Source organism: Stegostoma tigrinum, chromosome 30 (genome assembly GCF_030684315.1).
Source record: "Stegostoma tigrinum isolate sSteTig4 chromosome 30, sSteTig4.hap1, whole genome shotgun sequence".
Lineage (NCBI taxonomy): Eukaryota > Metazoa > Chordata > Chondrichthyes > Orectolobiformes > Stegostomatidae > Stegostoma > Stegostoma tigrinum.
The window spans coordinates 15,433,905-15,456,006 of NC_081383.1; the positions used below are offsets into that span (position 1 = coordinate 15,433,905).

General features: G+C 40.4%; 1 long non-coding RNA gene across 1 annotated transcript in view; it reads right to left on the reverse strand.

Moving 5' to 3' along the window:
* Positions 1-2,234: 2,234 nt before the first annotated feature.
* LOC125465992 (uncharacterized) overlaps positions 2,235-22,102 on the reverse strand; it is a 34,767-nt gene continuing 14,899 nt past the window's right edge. Inside the window, exons 2-3 of the long non-coding RNA XR_007250346.2 lie at positions 2,736-2,808; positions 2,235-2,472 (exon numbers count right to left, since the gene is read on the reverse strand). This is a non-coding gene — a long non-coding RNA (uncharacterized LOC125465992). The remainder of the gene's footprint in view (positions 2,473-2,735; positions 2,809-22,102) is intronic.

The following is a 22,102-nucleotide window of genomic DNA, read 5'->3' on the forward strand; positions in this document are numbered from 1 at the left end:
TTGCTTAAGCACTTGTGACAACCTTCAACATCTTTATGACAACATTGGACAGTGTTGAAGTGATATTTTACTGGAAGACAGACAAACCAAACAAGAGGCTAGTGTAGTCCACCTGAGAAAAGCAATTGATCAGAGTACATATCAGATCAATTGCAAACAAGAGAACATCCAAAGCATATTTTCAGAATGTCCACAAAATGTTGTGGTTTAAATTGGTGTGCAGCAGAACTCCTAAAAAAATGTCAAATGTTTGACCAGCAGTCAGAGCTATGATTTTTAGATTTAGATATGAGTCTAAGAACAAACTATTATGATTTGTTTAGCATTTAGCCCAGGGCAATGGTACACAGATTTAACACATCAGGGCTAACGGCTGAAGGGCAAATAGGTTTTCAAAAGGCATGGGCTCTGATGAAGGGTCTAGGCCCGAAACGTCAGCTTTTGTGCTCCTGAGATGCTGCTTGGCCTGCTGTGTTCATCCAGCCTCACATTTTATTATCTTGGACCATATTGGAATGCCAGTTCAAACTCCCATATTTATTGACTAGGATTCAAGTTATTTAGACATTATTTAGGAATACATTATGAATAAATGCAGAGAAATTGAGCTTATGACAGAATTGTTGTCTTGGTAGTCATATCAACTCCTATGGAAAGTTCCAGAAAGATTTACTGGACAAACCAAAAATGTAATGTATTGCGCAGCTACCAAAGGATGGGCACAAGGATGTCGATAAACATTACATGCACTCAGTATTGACCAAACAGTTGCCACAATTACTAGAAATTCCAAACATAGGAACATAGGTGAAAGACATGGCCTTCTGCATATACCAGGAAATGCATAACTATCAATCAACTTTGAAAGGTATGTGTCAGGAAAGCTATCCCTTGCCAGAAGCAGTGCACTAGAGTAGATGCTGATGTAGCTACAAAAAGCTGTGCACCAGCCAAAAAAAACCTCACTCAAGGAGTATTTTTAAGTTACAATCTGGTATCCCACCAGAAGTGTTCATGTGAAATGTCAGACAAACAAGAATTTGATGAACAAAAACAGAAGTTGCTGGAAAAGATCAGCAGGTCTGGCAGCATCTGTGAAGAAAAAAATCAGAGTTAACATTTCGGGTGTGGTGACCCTTCCTTGGAATGGATTCAATGAATTTGATGATGTACATGATGAAAGGATGAGTTGTGCTTGTATTTATTAGAGTTTAGATGGTTGAGGAGAGATCTCGTTGAAACTTACAAGATAATGTTTGGCTTAGAAGGGGTGGATGCTGGGAAGTTGTTTCCGTTAGGCGGGGGGACTAGGACCCGTGGGCACAGCCTTAAAATTAGAGGGGATAAATTTAAAATGGAAATGAGATGACATTTCTTCAGCCAGAGAGTGGTGGGCTTGTGGAATTCATTGCCACGGAGTGCAGTGGAGGCTGGGACGTTAAATGCCTTCAAGGCAGAGATCGACAAATTCTTGATCTCACAAGGAATCGAGGGCTACGGGGAGAGTGCAGGGAAGTGGAGTTGAAATGCCCATCAGCCATGATTTAAATGGTGGAGTGGACTTGATGGGCTGAATGGCCTTACTTCCACTCCTATGTCTTATGGTCTTATGGTCTAATGCTGTGACTCTGCCTGTCAGTTAATCTGTTGTGGGTTTGCAGACTGCATACCCAGAGATCAGGCACTTTGTTGTCATGCCTGTTTCGTGAATTATGTTCCTTTTTCCATTTTAAATAAACTAACACATGGAGTTAATCAATTCTTGACAAGAGATTGATCATTAGACCATCATCGTTAATGTGGCATGTCTTGGTTGGAGTTGAAAGTTATTACACAACTTTTCATGCAAAATTACATTATCAAGCAACAGTGAATTGTGTTCATTTCTTTCATTACAACATTGCAGATTTTCCTGATGTCGTGATCAAAGCTGCATATTTTTCTCATTCAGTGCCGTACACTACGTACCAGGATCGTTGTCCTGTAAATCTACTGCCACTTGTTTGAAAGAATGTCAGCACTAATATGAATGTTGACCTTTCTGCATCTTTTGTGACTTTTCCAGTTTCACTTACTTATAACTTGATGAGATGTTTATAAGTTACAAAGCCAGTTGTGGTCAATTGGTTGGTAAGCATTTTTGGGAGATGGCTAGCATGTTACTAAGTATTTTTAATTGAAATGATATGCATGCACTCATATAAGTGCTCTAACATCAGAGGACTCACCATTTGTTCCTATTGACTGCACTTTTTCCTCTAGGTGACAGTGGTTTGTAGATTCATAAGTGTTTTATCTTGTGACAGCAAGGAAAATGAAGATTAGACAGCCGTTCAGTCAGCAATCAAGCATTCTGTTGGCATCCTGAAAATGAGTTTTTCATGCTTCAGTTGTTCAGGTGGCTTTTTGAAGCGTAGTCTTACTGTGTCATTTGACTGCATCCTGTAGCGTTTTCTTACTTTTCAGGTTATTCTGTGGATAATGTTAAAAGAAGCTAGTGAAGCCAAATTTGAAAATTAAATGTTGAAGGCACGTAATACAAGCATCATGAGGAAATGGAAATTCACTTCCAAGCTATTCTGAAAAACAAACGTAGTCACATTTTAAAATGTTAATTTCTCAATGAATCATCTGGAATTCTCTTCTCAAAAGATCTGACTGTGAGACTTCCACACATGGCTCTAAAATCCTTATGTACTCTTCTTTATTACATAACGTATGATTTGTTTACCCACCAAGTTTTCTGCGAGGAATCTTCCTTGACCACTTAGTTAAATGCTCTGTTACATTTCTCTTGTGTGGTGAACTCTGCATAAATACAAATTGCAATCATTGTAAAAATTGAATATATTTCTTCCCACAACATATGCTGTACTACTAATTACAAAATACACAGCAGCAAATTGCTACGACTTCTTTAACAGCATCTTCCAAACCCACAATCTCTACTGCTTAGGAAAAACAAGGGCAGGGGGTACATGGAAATGCAACCAGCTCCAATTTCCCCTGTAATTTAAAAAAACGCCCCGTATTGAAGACTGTTCCTTATCTCCTTAATGATTCCTTAATGAATCAAAATCCTGGAACTTTTCATATAGCAGTGCTGTGAGTGTAAATACACCACATAGGTTCCAACGGGCCACTCACCATTACCTTCTCAAAGGAAATTTGGGCTGAGCAATAAATGCTGGCCTTACAAGTGATACTTGCACCCTTAAACAAATGAAAAAAAATAAGAGGCACTACTGAATGAACTACATGGACTATCCAGCCAGTCTTGGGATAACAATCATAAACACAGCTCTTTTCACTGAGCCTAATTTTCCTTTGTGTCATTTTCATTCTTTTGGAGATAGTCACTTCAGAAACTTTCTTCCAAAAGTAAAAATACTTTTTTTGGCTTCATCTTCCTTGTGTCTATCATTTGTGTTATATACACAAAGTGTGGGGGTGAATATTTTCACAAGTGACAGACTCCCAGCCCCCACCAACTGGATCAATCTCCAATCAGTTATGATAGAACTGGCTGGTGAGATCCTTGGCAAACGATGAGCCTAGATACTGAGCCCTTGCACTGCCAAAAGCTATTATCTAATCAGAGGCTGGAAGGTTTTGGGTCTCAGAAATTGTCATTGGAAGATCAAGGGGCCTTAAATGATGAGGAGATGAGAGCTTCTCTTCTGTATCTCACAGGGAGAGGGGTGTCAGGGATGGGCTGTTGGTGGTGGTGTGTGGTTAGTTGGTTGGAGATAAAGGCAGTTGGGTGGCCTTCGACAGCCACCCTGTTTGCCCATCACTTCTTGCTCAGTTAGCCTCATATTAGGGCAAAAGGAGGTTCTTCCTCACAAACCCAGCAGTCAGGCTGCATTGGGTTTCCAGTTGGAAAATCAACCACTTTTCAACCTGCTGGGAAGGCAGCTGCACAGGCTGGTTTTGAGTTAAGGCCCTTAGGTGGCCATTCATTGAACAATTAACAATCTGAATTGGTAGCAAGTTGGAAAGGTCACCCATGGACCTTCTTGCCTGGCACATAATCTGCTGATGTCAGAAAGGCTCAAGTATTTCTCCAGAGCTAACTTGTTTTTCTTGCCATTTTCCTTGCTTCCTCCAGTGAGTGGATAGTCACATCCTGTTTAACTGATCAGAGAGAAACCGATCTGGATGAACATCGTGTCTGATGGGACACAATTCTTCAAGAGCAGATATGGAAAAGGAGCCTAAGAAAGGAATACTGGTGATCATGCGGCCAAGGGCCACCTGCAGCTCCCAGAAACAGCTGCCCACTGTGGGGTTGGAGATGTGGCTCCAGAACAGGGTTCCTCAGCCACACAAGGACCCACAGAGTCCATGATCAGGAGCACGGAATTTCTGAGGTAGACAATTAGCGAATGTTGCTGACAGTTGGGCACAGATGGCCTTCAATACATTCGCTATATGGTTGGACTTTGTAAGTAGGCCCAAACAGTGAGGCCTTTTGTGAAATTGAGTTGGAGAACCACAACAACCACAGAGACAGGCTTACTGCTCCAATCTGTAACACTCCCAAACACCAGCCAGCCCCTGCTCAACCCCAAATACCATCCTTCATCCCTTGACCTATTATTGCCCTTTCCAGATTGATGCCACAGCAAGATGACATTCTGACAGTCAAGAAAACAATGGGTACCACTGAGGATGTCCATTTGATGCCTGCAGCTCCCTTGTCAGCTTCAGCTCATATTTGAGACCTTGAATCTGCTGCTGCTGCGAACCAAAGCAATGGTCACTGCCTAAACGTGCACGTTGACGCCAATAAGTGTGAACAAGCTATTTGGCCGTCATCTCAGATGGATTTGACCCTGTTATTCAGGGGCAGCCAATGAGTAGTTGGGCGCTGGAGGATGTGGGGCTATTAGTCAAAGTAATATAAAGGGCTAATGTGAAGATGCAATAAGGGGGTTGACATCATCTGGGGAAGTGAACTAAGATTAAATGACTGCTGGTGTTATATCTCTCTGGAAACCTTTTGTGAAATCTCGCCCTGTGTAATTTACCATGTTGATAAAAGATAATGTTTGTTGACCATAAAGTCGTCTGCAATTTTTATCAGTCCTACTGCCAAATGCAAATGAGAACAACAGTATAACAGAGGTAATGACTTGGGAGCTGGTACCTTCTTCTCATCTCAGATGAATATAACATGTCAACTGGGGCCTTGACTCAGATCACGAGCCTAAGGCTCTCTGGTCTATTCTGAAGAAGGGTCACTGGATCCAAAACATTAACTCTGCTTTCTCTCCATAGATGCTACCAGACCTGCTCAGTTTCTCCAGCAATTTGTGTTTTTGTTTACTTCCACATCTGTGTCACTCAGATGGAAGTGAGGGTAAGCCCTTACCTCCAGTCCTCACCAGCCTCAGAAAGGTGAAAAAGCCTACAATTATGGGTTCATTATTAAAGAAGCAGAATTCTTTCACCTTTTCTTTTGGGTTCATTATTAAAGAAGCAGAATTCTTTCACCTTTACTTTTATCAACAGGGCAATTTATGGAGCTATTTTCTATAAATAATTATGGATGAAGTTAGCAGATAGTTGTTTAATGTGTTCATGCCTCCATTAAAATGCTAGACAAAGGAATGCCACTTAAATGTTTTAAGTACCTTACAGGTAACACACATTTTTAGGTTGGTTTTACTTTTGAAGATAAGCCTGATGTTCAGAAAAGTACGGATAACTTTTCTCCATATTCAGAGATGGTAGAGAAAAACTAGGATGAATGAAAGATTTAAGTAGAAAAAAAAATCTAAAACACTGTTAAATAATGTCATAGCGAGCAAGGCCAGGACAGCTGAGCTGCTGGCATGTTTTATTAGGGAACAGCTGTGTCCAGTTGTTTCCTGTGGCTTTCAAATTCTAATATGGATTCAATTTTGTATTACCGATGAAAACACTTTAAATGATTAATTGCATCAAATTCGGTACTTCAGCTTTTAATACTGGTCACTGTTTGCAGGGCTGCATGTCGAGACACTTGAAACGAAGAGACATGTGATTGATTGAGCATTCCCAGGGGTTCCTTGGGGAAATAAGTAAATTAAGGAGAAAGTGCTTCACATCAGACTGGCGAAAATGAACCATCAGCAGAGATCCACTCCATCTTGACTATGCATGACACTGGGCTTTAGTGTGTTACTTAGAGCTTTTCACGTTGGCGTCATCCAACAGACAATTAGCGACATTGCTGTGAAGCTGTCAAGCTTCACTTTACTCGTTTGGAAGACTGGCTTGCTTGCATTCTGCAACAGTTCTGGTATTTTGTAAGAAATTGCTTCTCTTCCCTTCCTCATCTCTACTCCAGAGTGTTTTCTAGCCATCAAAATTGAGGCAATATTCATTAATATGAACTCCTGATGCAAGTCTTAAGTTCCTTCCTTTAAGGCCATTTGATTGAAGAGGACTGAAGAGCCATTAATAAGATTAAACATTCAGGGAAAGTAGATTGCCGGAATGATTAGTGAGTGTATCAGGAATCTGCTGTAGTTCCAGGAAATCTGGATGATGAATTCTCACTTACTTTTCATCAGCAGTTTCCACCTCCCACTCCAAAAATAATGGTACTACTCCACGCAGTGCTGGAACACACATTTATGATGAGATTCCCCTCAGTGGGAACTTTGCTTTCTTTCCCCCAAGAGAATTTATGACATCGTAATGCACCATTGATTTAGGATAACCCAAGGCTGAGGCCTTTGAGCAAGCCAATAGACTGTTCTGCCGAACAGATAACAGCCAATGACACACAAAACAGTGCAGAAGATTATCTAAGAGACATACTTTAAAAATGTGTAGTGTAAGATAGGTGGTTGCATGACTGTTTGACTCAGTCTCTGTCATTCAGTCTCTTTTGCCTTTCACCTTAATATAGACCTCCATTTTCGCCATTGTCCGAACCACCTCTTACTCAAAACCGATTACATCCCTAACTTTTCTGATGAGGGTTCAGACATTAGAGCTATTAACTCTGTTTCTCCTACTGCTACTGTGAATGGATGAGGTGTCTTTTTTTTTGCGGAACCCTGGTGGAGGTTTTTGATGTTAACTGTGAGACACCAAAATGATTCTGAGTTAATCAGGCTAATTAAAATTCAGCTGTCATAATTCTCCAAGTAAAGGACGGCAAAAGCCATTTAAGTACAGGAGTAAAGGGCTTTACTAGGGCATCCCAAAGGGGACTGTGATACGCCAAACTGGTCATCATGAGTTTCTACACTGATTAGACCAATGAAAATTAAGTTACTATAACGTCTGATTAAAAATAATTTTATTTATGTCAATTTCTAAGCACTGTACTAGCTATTACTGAACTGCATTTGGAACAGTGCCATGAGCAGGAATGGTTTAGGGGAGGTAAAATTGAACAATTTGACATTATTGAAGTGCAGAAACCATCATTTGCTTCTCCGAATGAAAGGTCTTTTCAACTGATGTTTGAAATGGACCAGTCTTGAAGAATTATTCCAGGTGGCCATGGAGAAAGATTAAGCAGGTGAGGAGTTTCTGTGACATTCATCTGGGACTATACAGCACTGCTATTGCTTATTCTGCAATAAGCTGATCTTCCTGTTAAGGGCAAGGATAATTTGGCATTTTTTTTACCAATACTTCACTGTGGCCATCACAAGAGAAGCTTTCTTGCAACATTGCTGGATACAGATCCCAAGAAATAATTAACACATTGAGCAATCCCTGAAACCCATCTGATCAATGGTGCTAATATGTCTCATTCAATGTAAAAAAAAACACAATTTTTATCTAATGGACCAACAAGCTAACTTCTGTCTCAAATGCTGCCTTACTGGCTGAGGTCTACTTTCCAGTACTTTTTTTATCCCAATTTCGTGATCTCAGCATTGGGGTTACATATGGTCAACTAGTGCTTGTATTTTGTAATTGATCACTAAGTACAATGTGGCCATTTGAATTCTGAGACATTTTGGAAGGTAAGTGAAGTACAATGGGAGAGTTGTGTGGTATGGATGTGCCTCAACTTCACAACCCATTCCAATTTATCACAGGATCCAGATATTTAGATTCTCTCAAACATTTTATGTTATCATCAAGGGAGGTGTGACATGTCACTGAGCTAGTGATCCAAATACTTAAGTTAATGTTCTGAGGAAGGGTCACAGGGCTTGAAACATTAACTCTGATTTTTTCTTCACAAAAGCTGCCAGACCTGCTGAGCTTTTCCAGCAACTTTGTTTCATTCCTGATTTACGGCATCCACAGTTCATTTAATTTTTAATGTTCTGAGGACCTGGCTTCCAATGCCACCATGGCAGTTTGTGAAATTTGAATTCAGTTTTTTAAAATCTGGAATAAAGATCTAAACTAATGGTGACTCATAGATAATGGGAACTCAGAGATTTTCTGAAGAATGATCCTGACCCAAAATGTCAATTTTCCTGCTCCTCTGATGCTACCTGGGCTACAGTGTTCATTCAGGTCCACACTGTGTTATCATAAACTAATGGTAACCACTGTTGATTGTTGTAAAAACCCATCTGCTTCACTCAAGTGCTTTAAGAAAGGACATCTGCAATCCTTACCTGATCTGCCCTACACGTGACTCTGCACACACATCAATGAGATTGACTCTTAACTGCTGTCTGGGCAATTTGGAATAACCAATGTTGGCCTAGCTAGCCTATATCCCACGAATGACATTTTTAGAAAAATCCCCATTTCCATCCTCACAGCCACTTAAAATTCATGTGTCTCTTCCAAACCTGACTTCTCTAAAATTGTATATGTCATCCTCTGAAGCCCAGTGTGATGAATTTCAACTCATCCTAAAATCTGCTATCCTGTATACTGGCCTGCTTAATGGTTGTCCTCACTAAAGTAATTGGTTTGCTGATCTACACATTGCCCCACATTGCAATAGCCTTAGCCCGGTATTTGAATTCTCAGCCTCTGCTCTGTCATATCTCTGACTTACTCTCTGCTCCCTTGCCTTCTGCTCCACTACGAATGACACAACATTTAGACATCATTCAGAGGTTTCTTTTGATAGCCTGCAAGGTACTGTAAGGGTCATCTTGCTGTATCTCGCCTTCCCTTCAAAAGCTATCCTTTGAAGTTGTCAGCCACTGCTCCTAATGTGATTTACAACAGCAAAATAAACCAGAGGGAGATAAGCGAGGTTTTATTCAAGCAAGTTCTTACATTTTGAACACTTTGCATGAAATGGTGTTGGAAGTCGACTTTACAATAACTTTCAAAACAGAATTGGACTTTTATTTATGAAGTAAAAAAAAATTGTAGGTCTCCAGAAAAGTAACAAGAGAATTTGATTAATTCTTTTAAGAAGCTGGCACAGGCATTATGTGCTTGAATGGCTTCCTTCTGTATTCTACAATGCTTTAAATCTTGCTTGCTGCCTCTTTGCTATTAAGTCATTTGTGTCTTTTTCTGGCTTTAAAACTATTTTATATGTAAATTAACTGCTGCATACACAGGCGTATTTCTTGAACACCTGCTTTATCTACATTATCTTAATTAGAGACATTGAGTGGAATTTTCTGTGCCGTCTGGATATTTTAGAAGGGCAGGTAGGGGAAAATAATTGGCTGTGAGGCAAAACTAAAGTTCCCTGATGGCAGGTTAAATTACCATTATAAGTTCTCAGAATCTTTCAATAGGTGAGTCAATGTTTGGGAACCTTCTCTGCATTCATCAGGATGCAGGGAAAATTCATTAACACACCAGCCCACTGTAACTGAGTTCACCAGATATATCTAGTTATCCAAAAAAGGGAATCACAAATGTTCACAAACCCAAGCATATATTTAAGGGATGCACCCAGTGGACCGGAGGACTTCCGTCAGATTCTGGTGAGAAAATGTAGAATGAAGCCTGTCACTGTTTATCACCTAATCACAAGTCTCAGTTGTAAGTAATCTGTCTCTCTTGCAGTTAAAAGCTTACATAGAGAGGGGTGATGTCTGACCCACTAGCTAGCGCAAATGAGCAACTAATACTGGCTAATGCCAACGAACAGCAACTAGGGCAGGCTAGCGAGGCTGAACTCAAAAGGGGCAATTATTTGACTGCTTAAGGGCTTTAATTGCTGACATTGAGAAAATTGCCCATGTACCTTCTTGCCTTGCAGAAGTGATGATAAGGGGGAAAACTTTTCTCCAGGGCAAAAGCAACCACTTACTCCCTCTCCACCAAATCCAGGGAAGGGAAAATTTCATCTTCAGTTTCAAAAACAGAAACTTCTGCTCAATAATGCGTTAAATTCAAAGATCGTCAATAGGTTTTAAGTTTAATTTATTGAACTTGATTGGAAACCTGGACGGACATGATGATAGGGGAGTGAAGATGAAGAGATAAGACAGAATTCATGGAACAAAACTTTGATCGAGTTCCTCTCCTTTTCCTTGAAATTGCATGATGGAGACAACAGTTCAAACAGATGGTTGACCTGGCCATTTCTGCAAACTTCTTCATTATCTCAGCTCAGACATTAAAAAAAATTACAATCATATGGATGAGGTGGAGCAAAGCTGCTGATGCTTTGGAAATCATAGTTCAATGTGACTCAATGATCCCAGAATTGAAAAGGGTGGATAAAATATGAACAAGTTTGAAACAGAATGCAATTGAGTCGCATATTATTGTTACAAAGAGATGACACACTTGAGGACCAATCAATACAATAAATATTCAGATTTTGTTTCTGCTCTCAGTGGCTCCCTAGGACACTTCCTCTCTTCCTTTTAAAAGTCTAGTTCACTGATGGTAATAATTTCAAGCAATGGGTAGGTGCTAAACGAATCGACAGGCACAATTTCCTGCAAACAATCCTGCAAAATATCTATACTGACCTAGAATTAGATGCCTGAGAATGATCTTCATCTGCTAGTAAGCCTCTGGGGCTGTGAAAATGTCAGATTTATAAGGGAAGCAGCGCAATAACAATATTAATACTGATGAGTAACCTTAGAGTTCAGCATTCTGTTTAGCCAGCATGAAAAGAAAATTCTGCAGATAAATATGAACATGCCCAAAAATGACACCAACAGTAGACTGACAGATAGTAGGAACTGCAGTTGCTGGAGAATCCGAGATAACAAGGTGTAGAGGTGGATGAACATAGCAGGCCAAGCAGCATCAGAGGAGCAGGAAGGCTGACATTTTGGGCTCAAAACACCAGCCTTCCTGCTCCTATGACGCTGCTTAGCCTGCTGTGTTCATCGGGCTCTACACCTTGTTATCTCTATTACTAACAGTAGATTGACACTTTATGTAACAGATTTTAAAAAGTTTCAGCTATCTAATCCATAAGAGTTTAATAACCATTGTTGATATAATGTTGATGAACTACATTGATGCTGGTTTTTCATTTGCCCTTTCCCCTTACCAAACTCCTATCTCATTTCCTTCCATATTTCCCCCCTATTCTTCAATATAACAATCTATGTGGTAGCTCAGTGTGTCAAGAAACAAATAGTTCATATTTTCAGCACAGAATCAATTTTGTATTTAAAATTAAAAACACCTCAGCACAGGCTGAGTAAATCTGAACATATGAGATTACAGTTCACAATATTAATATCGGGAATATAATAATGTCCTGCCCGTCCAGGTCACATAATCAGAAATGTGAGAGCCATCGCTGAACATTGACAATTCGCAGTGTGAAATTGTATAACACTCAATGATTGGTTCAGCACATAGCACTAGTTAACACACCCCCGTAGGATAGAAAGAATACCTCACAGATGACAGAGACTTCCACGAGCTTACTCCTGAATAGAACCATCGTCATTCAACAGATCTAAGTCTCTCAGTGATATGATCAATAAAATGTGATACAAAATGCAACCAAGCCTAGATAGACTCCTTTTGTCAGAAAGTTCAGTGAGAACTTCATGTAATTTTACACTGAGATCAAAATGAGGGGAAATACCTGTCATATTTATAGCTTATATTGTTAGAAAAATGGGTGGAATGATGTATTACTTTCCGGACATTAGTTCTCACCTCAAGGGAGAACCGTATCAAATAAAGCCCAAAACACTGCTACATCTAAATGATCTGAGCTGTTAGATATTTGTTCTTTGGTGTGTAAGGTAAGTGTTATGGAGCTGAAATTTCAACAATAGTGAAATTATTATGCCAGTACTTAATATGCTTGTATCAAATTCATTTCTTGGTTATTTGAAGGAGACAGCTTGTTTCAGAAAGGTTAACGCCTCTGTTAAAATAACAAGAACCAAGTTAATACATCACAACTACTGGCAGAGGTGTAATTATTCATGGCAAGTTGAAATTGGCAGGTTCTATCATAAATGCAGAAATAGCAATTTATAAGTGAAGAGTGCGACAATAATGTAACAATGAGAAATGTGGATTGATAGACAAATGTGAATGTGTTAGGTATTTTACTATATTATGGATACATTGAACACCAACCAATGATTTCTTCCCACAAACTGCACTCCTCCCCATTCATTTCCCTGTAAATATCTGCTAACAATAATTGTTCATAGTTATTGGAAGAGTCAGAGGAGATGAACAAAACATTGTTTGGGAAAATAGATATTAAAACATGCGAAAGCCAAAAGAACAGCAGATACTGTAAATCAGGAACACAAACAGAAGTTGGTGGAAAACCTCAGCAGGTCTGGCAGCAGAACTGAGGAAGAGTCACTGGACCTAAAACATTAACTCTGGTTTTTCTTCACAGATGCTGCCAAGCCTGCTGAGCTTTTGCAGGAATTTTTGTTTGTATTAAAACATGTACAGAGGCACATTCAATGCAGCAGAGCTGAAAGGGGACTGGAGCCACTGACCATAAATTGGAGAAAGGGTGATATGGGGTGGATTCTCAATGGCTTTATTTCAAATGCAAACTTCCATGTATTGGTGGCTTCTTTGCATGTCTTGTTACCAATCACATTCCACAAGAACAGAAAGAATAAGATTGAAGCAAGATGAACAATTATAGGGATGAGAAAGGATCAGGACAGGGCCGGAAGAGGTAACACAAGGAAAAGTAATGAAACCGTAACAATTGATAAGCGTGATTCTATTCTCTGATTTACTGTAAACAATTACGTATGGATTTAACAGGTTTCCAAGACATTTTTGTTTATCATTTCAACAGAAGTATTAACAGTTTGAGTTCAGTGAAATTTTACAGAATTGTTGTCATGTTCATAGGTTAATAGCTTGATGTAGTTTATTTATTTTAGTACAAAATACAATGAAAATTGTTGTATTGTGGCACTACTCCCTGGCGCCATCTTAAAACACAGAAAGTAAGCCAAAACGTAGAATATAAAAGCAGAAAAATGAAGAAATAAAGAAGGTGTCCAACTTTAGAGTCCTTCTTGTTAAGTGCTCCATCATAGCCATGGGACTGGTGGCCAGGCACAAGTCCCATTCACTGCACTGTCGCTGCTGCAATAAAAATCATCTCCACCAATGCAAAATGCACCATCTTGGTTAGACACTTGACTACAAAACCGGAATAAAAAAGAAGCAGAAATAAAGGAATCAAAGCCAAGAGGGACAAGAAACGTCCAGATAATAAAGTCTTGTTTAAGTCATGTTTCCTTGCAGGCACATGGGGCAAGCCACAGCCTGGAGTCTAGGGAGGAGCTGGCTGCTTGCTGTTGCTGATGCTACCACCTCTAATCTCCTCCTGCCGCTGCCTCCAATTCTATAACTAACCAAGCTGCAACTGAGGCCTGGAGCATGCACCTCCAATCACCAGATCCTGGAACATATTTGGGCACAGCCTGTCACCAATGCCTCACCGAAGCAAAATAATTTAAACAAAAGGTGGTAAAAAAGCAAAAGTAAGTCGAAAGAGAAAACAAGAAAAGCAGACAAGCTGAGGAGCTTGAATGCGGCGCTGCTATTCCACTGCTATGTTGGTGAATTACTGTTTGTGAGTACTTAGGAATAAGCAAATAACCCAGACTATGTGTGATCTGGTAGCAGTGTTAATAATCTTGTAAATTAACTTCAAGATATCTGACTCAACAAGAACACAGAGAAAACCATGAATTGAATTTGATTGATCGATTGATTTGCTTCATTTATTTATTGTCACATGTACCAAAGTACAGTGAAAAGCATTGTAAACAAACGGTACAAGTAGAACATATTCAGCAAGTGATGTCCAGGTCAAAAAGGTTGAGACAGAGGCTTGCAGGTTACTTGGCACAGGGTGTGTGCTAGGTAAAATCAACATTAGTGAGATCATCTGAAAGAGCATTATTAGTAATTTTTACAAGTTTAGAATTTAAGTTTAAAAGTATAGAACAGTTGTAAGAAATGTTAGCGTTAGATCTGTGTAGGTAGCTCGCCAGTAGTAGTCTGGTGTCAATGCCATCTTGAATCAGTTAAGAGTCATAGAGACAGAGAGATACAGCACAGAAACAAACCCTTCAGTCCAACTCATCCATGGCAACCAGATATCCTAAATAAATGTAGTTACATTTGCCACCAATTGGCCCATATCCCGCTAAACCTTTCCTATTCATATACCCATCCAGATGCCTCTTAAATGTTGTTATTGTGCCTGCTTCCACCATATCCTCTGGCAGCTCATTCCATTCATGGACCACCCTCTTTGTGAAAAAGGTACCCCTCAGGTCCTCTTTAAACCTTTCCCCTCTCACATTAAACATATGCCCTCTAATTTTGGGCTCCCTACCCTGGGGAAAAGACCTTGTCAATGTATCCTATCTGTGTCCCTCATGATTTTATAAACCTCACCTCTCAACCTCCCATGCGCCAGGGAAAATAGCTCCAGCCTATTCAGCCTTTCCCAGTAGCTCACACCCTGCATTCCTGACAATATCCTTGTGAATCTTTTCTGAACCCTTTTGAATTTTGCAACATCCTTCCTACAGCAGGGAGCCCAGATTTGCATGCAGTATTCCAAAAATAGCCTAACCAATGTCCTGTACAGCCAGAGCATGACCTCCCAACTCCTATACTCAATGCACTGACCAATAAACGCGAGAATACCAAACACTTTCTTCACTATCCTGTCAACCTGAGAATCTACTTTCAAGGAACTATGAACTAGCATTCCAAGGCCTCTTTGTTTGGCAACACTCCCCAGGACCTTACCATGAAGTGTATAAGTCCAGCTCTGATATGCCTTTGCAAATCACAGCACCTCGCATTTATCTAAACAAGACTCCAGCGGCCACTCCACATGCATTTTTTTTTCTTTATTCATTCATGGCATCCCTGGCCAGGCAGCATTTATTGCCCATCCCTAATTGCCCAGAGGGCAGTTAAGAGTCAACCCACATTGCTGTGGGTCTGGAGTCACATGTAGGCCAGACCAGTCAGGATGGCAGTTACTTCCCAAAAGGACTTTAGTGAACCAGATGGGTTTTTCTGACAATAGACAATGGATTCATGGTCATTATTAGATTCTTTACTTCAGATATTTATTGAATTCAAATTCCACCATTTCCTACAGCAGGCTTCAAACCTGGTCCCCAGGACATTATCTGGGTCTCTAGATTAACAGTCCAGTGATAATATCATGAGGCCATTGCCTCCCATTGACCCATCTGATTAAGATCCCATTGTATTCTGAGGTAACCTCCTTCACTGTCCACTACGCCACCAATTTTGGTGTCATCTGCAAACTTACTAACCATACCTAATATATTCACATCCAAATATTTACATAAATGATGAAAAGCAGTGGATTCAATACCAATCCTTGTGGCACACACTGGACACAGACCTCTAGTCCGAAAAGGAAATCTCCACCTGCACGCTCTGTCTTCTACCTTCGAGCCAGTTCTATACTCAAACGGCTAGTTCTCCCTGTATTCTGTGTGATCTAACCTTGCTAACCAATCAACCATAAGAAACGTTGTTGAACGCGTTACTGAAGTGCATATAGATCACGTGAACTGCTCTGCCCTCTATTACTTCTTCAAAAATCTCAAACAAGTTCTAATGTAAGAAACAGAGCAGCCAAACTGCAAACAGGAAAACTCGACAAGCAATAGGATGATAATGATTAGGTAAACTTATTTTTCAGTGATGTTGACCAGGACACTGGGTAAGTTTCCATGTTCTTATTCAAAGGGGAGTTTTATGTTCTCCTGGTGAGGCTTCGAATTAAAATAATCTGAAAAGCCTAATCTTTCCTTACACTCTATGGAGCTAAAAATATTTGTTCTTGAAGAGCATGTTGTTTTTAGAGACAAGGCCTATTTCTATTGATTTCTTTTTTAGCAGTGAGTGCTGATGAGAACATCAGAAAGTGCCTGGCTCTGAGGGATTATTGAGCCTGACAATGAGTGACTCACGCAATACCTTGGGCTACAAATACATTCAAATAATATTAATTCAGCCAGCTCCTAATGCAGCAGCTCAGTCACTTCCCAACCAAACTCCCCCTTGATGATTTTATTATTGCTCGCTGCTTTAATAAAAGAAAAAGCAGAAATCAGCAGGACAATAAAATAGGAATGATTGGAATCTAAATAATTTACAACAGTTTGAATTCTCTGTAGGAGAATGATAATGAAAATCACTCACCACAGGGTTATTTTCAGATACAGTGCGCATGCTACCTGGTTGCCCCCATGGTAGTTTGGGTTTATTTTCTGGGCATGGCCTTATTTATACCAGGTCATGGCTGGTGTAAATAAGGGCCACTGGGACAAGAGACAGGGTACCTCAGGGCAATGGAGTGACATGGCAATGGTGCGTTTCTAGAGTTTGAGTTTTCGGAGTCCCTCTTGGCCTCTAAAAAACTGAAGAGAACTCATTTTACCTCCCCTCTTTGGCTGGAATTCCACTTGACGTTGGACAGTAAGGACCTGTAGCATGCTTCAGCAGAATTCTTTAAAAATGACAGTAAGGGTGAAATGGGCACCATATTAAATAGGCTGACGCAGTGGGCTGCCGAACTGCCCTACAGTAAAGAGGTAACAAGCTGTAGAGCTGGATGAACTCAGTAGGCCAAGCAGCATCATAGGAGCAGGAGAGCTGACGTCTTAGGGATACATTTCTGCACAGACAACAATTTGAAATGTGCCACCAGCCTAATTCCAACAGATTGAAGGTTTGCCCTGTTGTTTAGTCCAAATATGAAGATTACCTACTTGGGCAAGGTACAGAAGGGTCATCAGCAATCCAGTACTGTATTTCAGGATAATTTAGTGTTCTCAGAAGCAGGGAAATGTTGGGAAAGGGATGTAGAAGGATTTGACATGAACTGAGCATTTGGTTATGTTAAATTTATTCAGCAAAGTGAATTTGACAAAGCTCCAAAGTACACCCAATACTGAATTTATTTACTAGAAACTGACCTCAATGCTTGATGTATTCATGAAATTCCTCTATCCATTATTCATTGAGGTGTTACCTTTTTTAAATGAATGGGTCATTGCTTCTGTTAAATTGTCAATGGGATGGATGCCTTGAAAATGCATTTGTCCCTATCAACAACTAAAATCTCCAGTCTCCTTCCCCTTGAACAGTGGATGTGCCAAATAAACTTAGAAAGAATCAATCTGCAAAAATGTTCCATATTACATTTGAATCAGCCTTTCGGTAATCTGCAAAGTGATACTTTTGCCTTCAGCTGCTTCAAATACGTATGAATGCATTATATTATATACTGTAGGCAACCCACTGACGTCAGAACAAATATAAAAAATACAAGCTATTTTGTTGGACTTCTGTGGAGCTCCACAAATATTGCACAGCATGCCTGTATCTTGATCATTGTTCAAGGATGGAAAATTGAATGAAGAAGCCCAGCACCTATCCCTTTTGTACTTCAGTTGCATTTCTGATGCATAATCCCAGTCAGTTTTACTGCAGCTGTGAGCAAGGAAAGGTCAATGATACTTCGTTCATCAGCAGGTTTGTGATCTGTGCAGACTGAACACAGAAGGTACATTCCATAACAACAAGCAGAATCTCTCTCAAGAATTATTTACTATTACACCGCTTGGCCTATGGACACTGTAAATCTATTTTATCGTTATCATTAGAGCATGATGATGCATACGTGATTACACATTGCTACTCTAATTACATTTAATCAAACTCTTTGTTGTCAGCCATCGTTCAGAAAAAAAAAGTCTCATTCACATTTCGTATGAGTCACGCTGCTGCTGTTTGTGCTCACTTTCGCCTGTCTGAGCCAAGAAAATAAAGGAGAAAATGAAGCCTCTATCACTCAGACGTCACACGCATGCTGCTAATAATGATATTAATGACGCTGCGAGATGATTGAGGTGGCGAGTGGGTCTGGAGCTGGATCCTCTCCTGGGTGATCACAGTAGTGACAACAGGCTGAGCGTGCTGTATCAGATGTGGCTTGATGACAGCAAGTCACCCACAGCTCCATCTGACATTCAGCGCAGAAAGAGTGTGTTGTCACAGCTGTAAACCTGTCACAAGGAAGTGGTGGGATGGGGGTGGAGGTGGGAGCTTGGGGGGGTTAGTGCGCAGGGAAGGGAGAGAGAGATTGCAGGGGAATGCTGTGGGTGGTTGTGTCCTTTTGAAATAATAGATGTTGAAACCTGGTCGAGCTGTCCTCTGCATCAACCACATCACCGCTGTTATGGCCCAGGGGGAATTAATTCCATTTGTACTCCGTTTGGTTTTGAAGCTGGCACTTTTGAGCAAAGATGATGCATTGCCAAGAAAATGAAAAGGCTTATCTGAGTGATTCATTTCCAAGAAAATGCGGCAAAATAACCCCAAACACTCCTGCTGACTAGAATTGGATACACTCGAGTGTGGGTGGCTCCAATTCAGATCCCTTTTTAATAGAAAAACACACATGCAGAAATTGAACTTGCAAGGCAGGCTCACTTTTAACTCTGCTGCTTCTGTGTTTCATCTGCAGCTTGTAAATGAAAGCAGAGAGGTGGAGTTCAGGCGGTTGTTTTGAAACACTTTCCGCTATAATTACTACCATTAAGATACAAATCGACTTAGGATTCAAGTGTGACGTAAAGATATGGTACACTAAGAACATTACGTGAATATAACTGCAGCTTTTAATGATGCATCCAAGGAAATAGGAGCAGAGGTGGATATAGGAGGAAGAAAACAAAATCTGCTCTTGGAGGAGACAGAAACAGATACACAGTTGGATTATGACGTGATTGCATTAACCCAGGCTCTGGCCGGTAAATTGTGAGGACGAAATAGATTCAGAGTCAGACAACTCAAATTCAGAAAACATAAATCCAAATGGTGCCATATTAACAATGTCAATTAGCTTCTTTTGCCAGGATGAGCTTTTGAATGTGTTGTGAGTTTCTAGTTGTCACCTCAAAGCCTGATTTTCTGAACCCCAAATCAAATTGTCACAGTCTTCTGGCCATGATTCTCATTCCCTTTGTGAGTTGCCACAATTTCTGCAGCTTAGTAATTTTGCACTTCTCTTTGGATCATGCCCTCATTGTTACTCTGGCAACACTTTGACAAAGTCCTCGTTAATTAGGTGCACAGAATTTGGCCATGACACAAGGCAAAATTGGGACACCCAAAACTTCAGGCCAAGTCTTTTGACGTGGGCTTAATTTAATGTTCGTACATAGAGAGCAAGCTTTCACTGGCACCTCTCCATTATAAAGTTAACCTCACAGAAATAATGTCCTGCAAAGAGTATCAACATGCTCAGAGTGGGGCCTCATCCCCTCAATGGGAGGAAGGCCTGCAGTCAAGGGCTGCGGTATAATTCGATTGGCTCCAGCATTAGCGGAACTCAGTTGTGGCCCCGGCTGGCTCTGAGGGTAAAGGGGTGGAGGTGAAGGAGGCTTGTGGGAGGCTAAAGTGGGAACCGCTTTTTGGGTATCTTCTTGGAGGCTGTCTGACACTCCCCATTTCCCCCCTCCAGTGTATGCAAAGTTTTACCGATAATGGGAACTGTAGATGCTGGAGAATCCGAGATAATAAAGTGTGGAACTGGATGAACACAGCAGTCCAAGCAGCGTCTTGGGAGCACAAAAGCTGGCATTTCAGGCCTAGACTCTTCATCAGGGCCTAGGCCCGAAACGTCAGCTTTTGTGCTCCTGAAATGCTGCTTGGCCTGCTGTGTTCATCCAGTTCCACACTTTATTATCTTGCACAGTTTTACCCTTTTTTTCCTGCTTTTACACCTCAGGTAGTGAAAAATCGACTCCCCACTTTCACCCTCTTGCCCATGCCAAACATGTGATCATGGTAAGGCAAAAAAATCTTCCCAACATTTCAGAAGCACTCAGATCTGCACTTGTGATGCCAAGGCATAGAAATCTATAAGCCAAGAGCTGGAAATGGGATTAAAATAGTTAGCTATCTACTTTTGAGGGGCACAGATATGATGGGCCGAAGGACCTTTTGCTGTGCTGCAGGCCTCCATGACTATGACGTGAACAGGAACAAGGACAGAAATTATTGACCTTTAAGTTGCTCCGTCCTCAGCTCTGGCCCCCAGCTTGACCACAGTGAGCCCCCTGGGAGTCTGTGCCCTGGTTATTGGACCCTGGTGTACCCCTTGTCCCAGGCCCTACTATGCTTTGTGTAATATTTAGGTTAATTAATTTGTTAACGATCTCAATTGCCTGTGTTTTAGTAAAGATGGGCACTCTGCTGAACCTGGCAGTCACTCTGCTACTGAATTATGGCAAGCTGGCGTGTTGACATGAGATGTTAGAATTTCCACATGTGCAGGACAGCAGCAGTAGTTGTGCCTTGCAAACAGAAAATCAAGCCAACATTTTCTATTCCTTCTGCTGTGTTATAGAAATTCCAGATTGCTTTGGGTATTTAGATAACAGGTTCCATTTTTGCATCAGTGCAAACAACTATTTTGTGCAGCCATTCACTAAGAATCAAGTTCATAGAGATTTTACAGGGTGCTAACAATTCATTGTGTTGAAAGATAATTATTAAATATTAGTCTTTTCTCCCCATTCAGTTTTGAAAACATCAAAATGTTTTGGCAATTATTCAGAAAACATAAGGTACCCAGAGGCTCTGGACAGTTAGAAAGCAATTATATCTGGTGAGGTTATTGTTATACATTTTTGCCTGTGTTATGTATGGAAGAAGATTTTGTTGTGAGAATGTGTACAATGGAAAAATTAAAGCTCAGTCAATTGTATTAACGTCTTGAATGCTGAGAATGTGTTAAATTATTTAATCGAACAATCTCCATAAGTAGATTCTGAGACACTGCCAAACCCTAAAAATTGTTGTCACAGCAACTCAGAGGCAGAATTCAGCAGCTTCATTTGGACTGTGACATCAATGGCACTTTTGAATAAAACTGATACACAGTCAAAAAAAGCAGGGCTTATTTTACATCAGCAGTCTAATTTGGTGTCATTGCAGTATTTACTCAAAATCTAATTCTGATAAATGTGCACCTTCTGGTTTCTATAATGGGATGGAAGATGACTCAAAAGGACTAGTTCACAATTTAAGATGCTTTATATTCAGCAAAAAATAAATTTTACTTGAGGGTATAGTAATCATTTAAGACTATTATGAACATTTTGTCTTCAAATAATTGCCTATTTTAAGTAGCTTTTCAGAGCAAAAATTATCTTTGTGTTGCTTATTTAGCTCCTGCTGACATAGTGGTGGTAATTTTGACTTTGTGAGACAGTGTGAGACCATTGATAGTGTTTATAGAAAGTCAAAACTACCTCCAGTAAATATTACAGTCTAGAGGGGCTACAAGTCCCATTTCTGGTCTGTACCGAGTTAGCTGACCTCTGCCCTCATTGCAAGATAGATGCATCAATTGGCCTCACTACTCCAGAGTTTGGGAGAAGGAATTTAGCCTGTGCCCTCGCTCCTGGCCATTGTCCAGTAATCCTGATGAATCAACATGCCATCCAATGAGAACCAGATGTGTTGAGCTGTGATGCCCTGTCAGACTGTTAAACCTTCTGATATTCCAGAACATCCATTCAGCCAGTGCCAGAGACTAACCTGTATTGAAAGAAGCGTAACCCATCAAAGACACAATGCGGACAAAAATCTAAACGTGGCAAGGCCATTGGAGAAACCAGTGATGAATATCCTTTCTGTTGCTTACTCC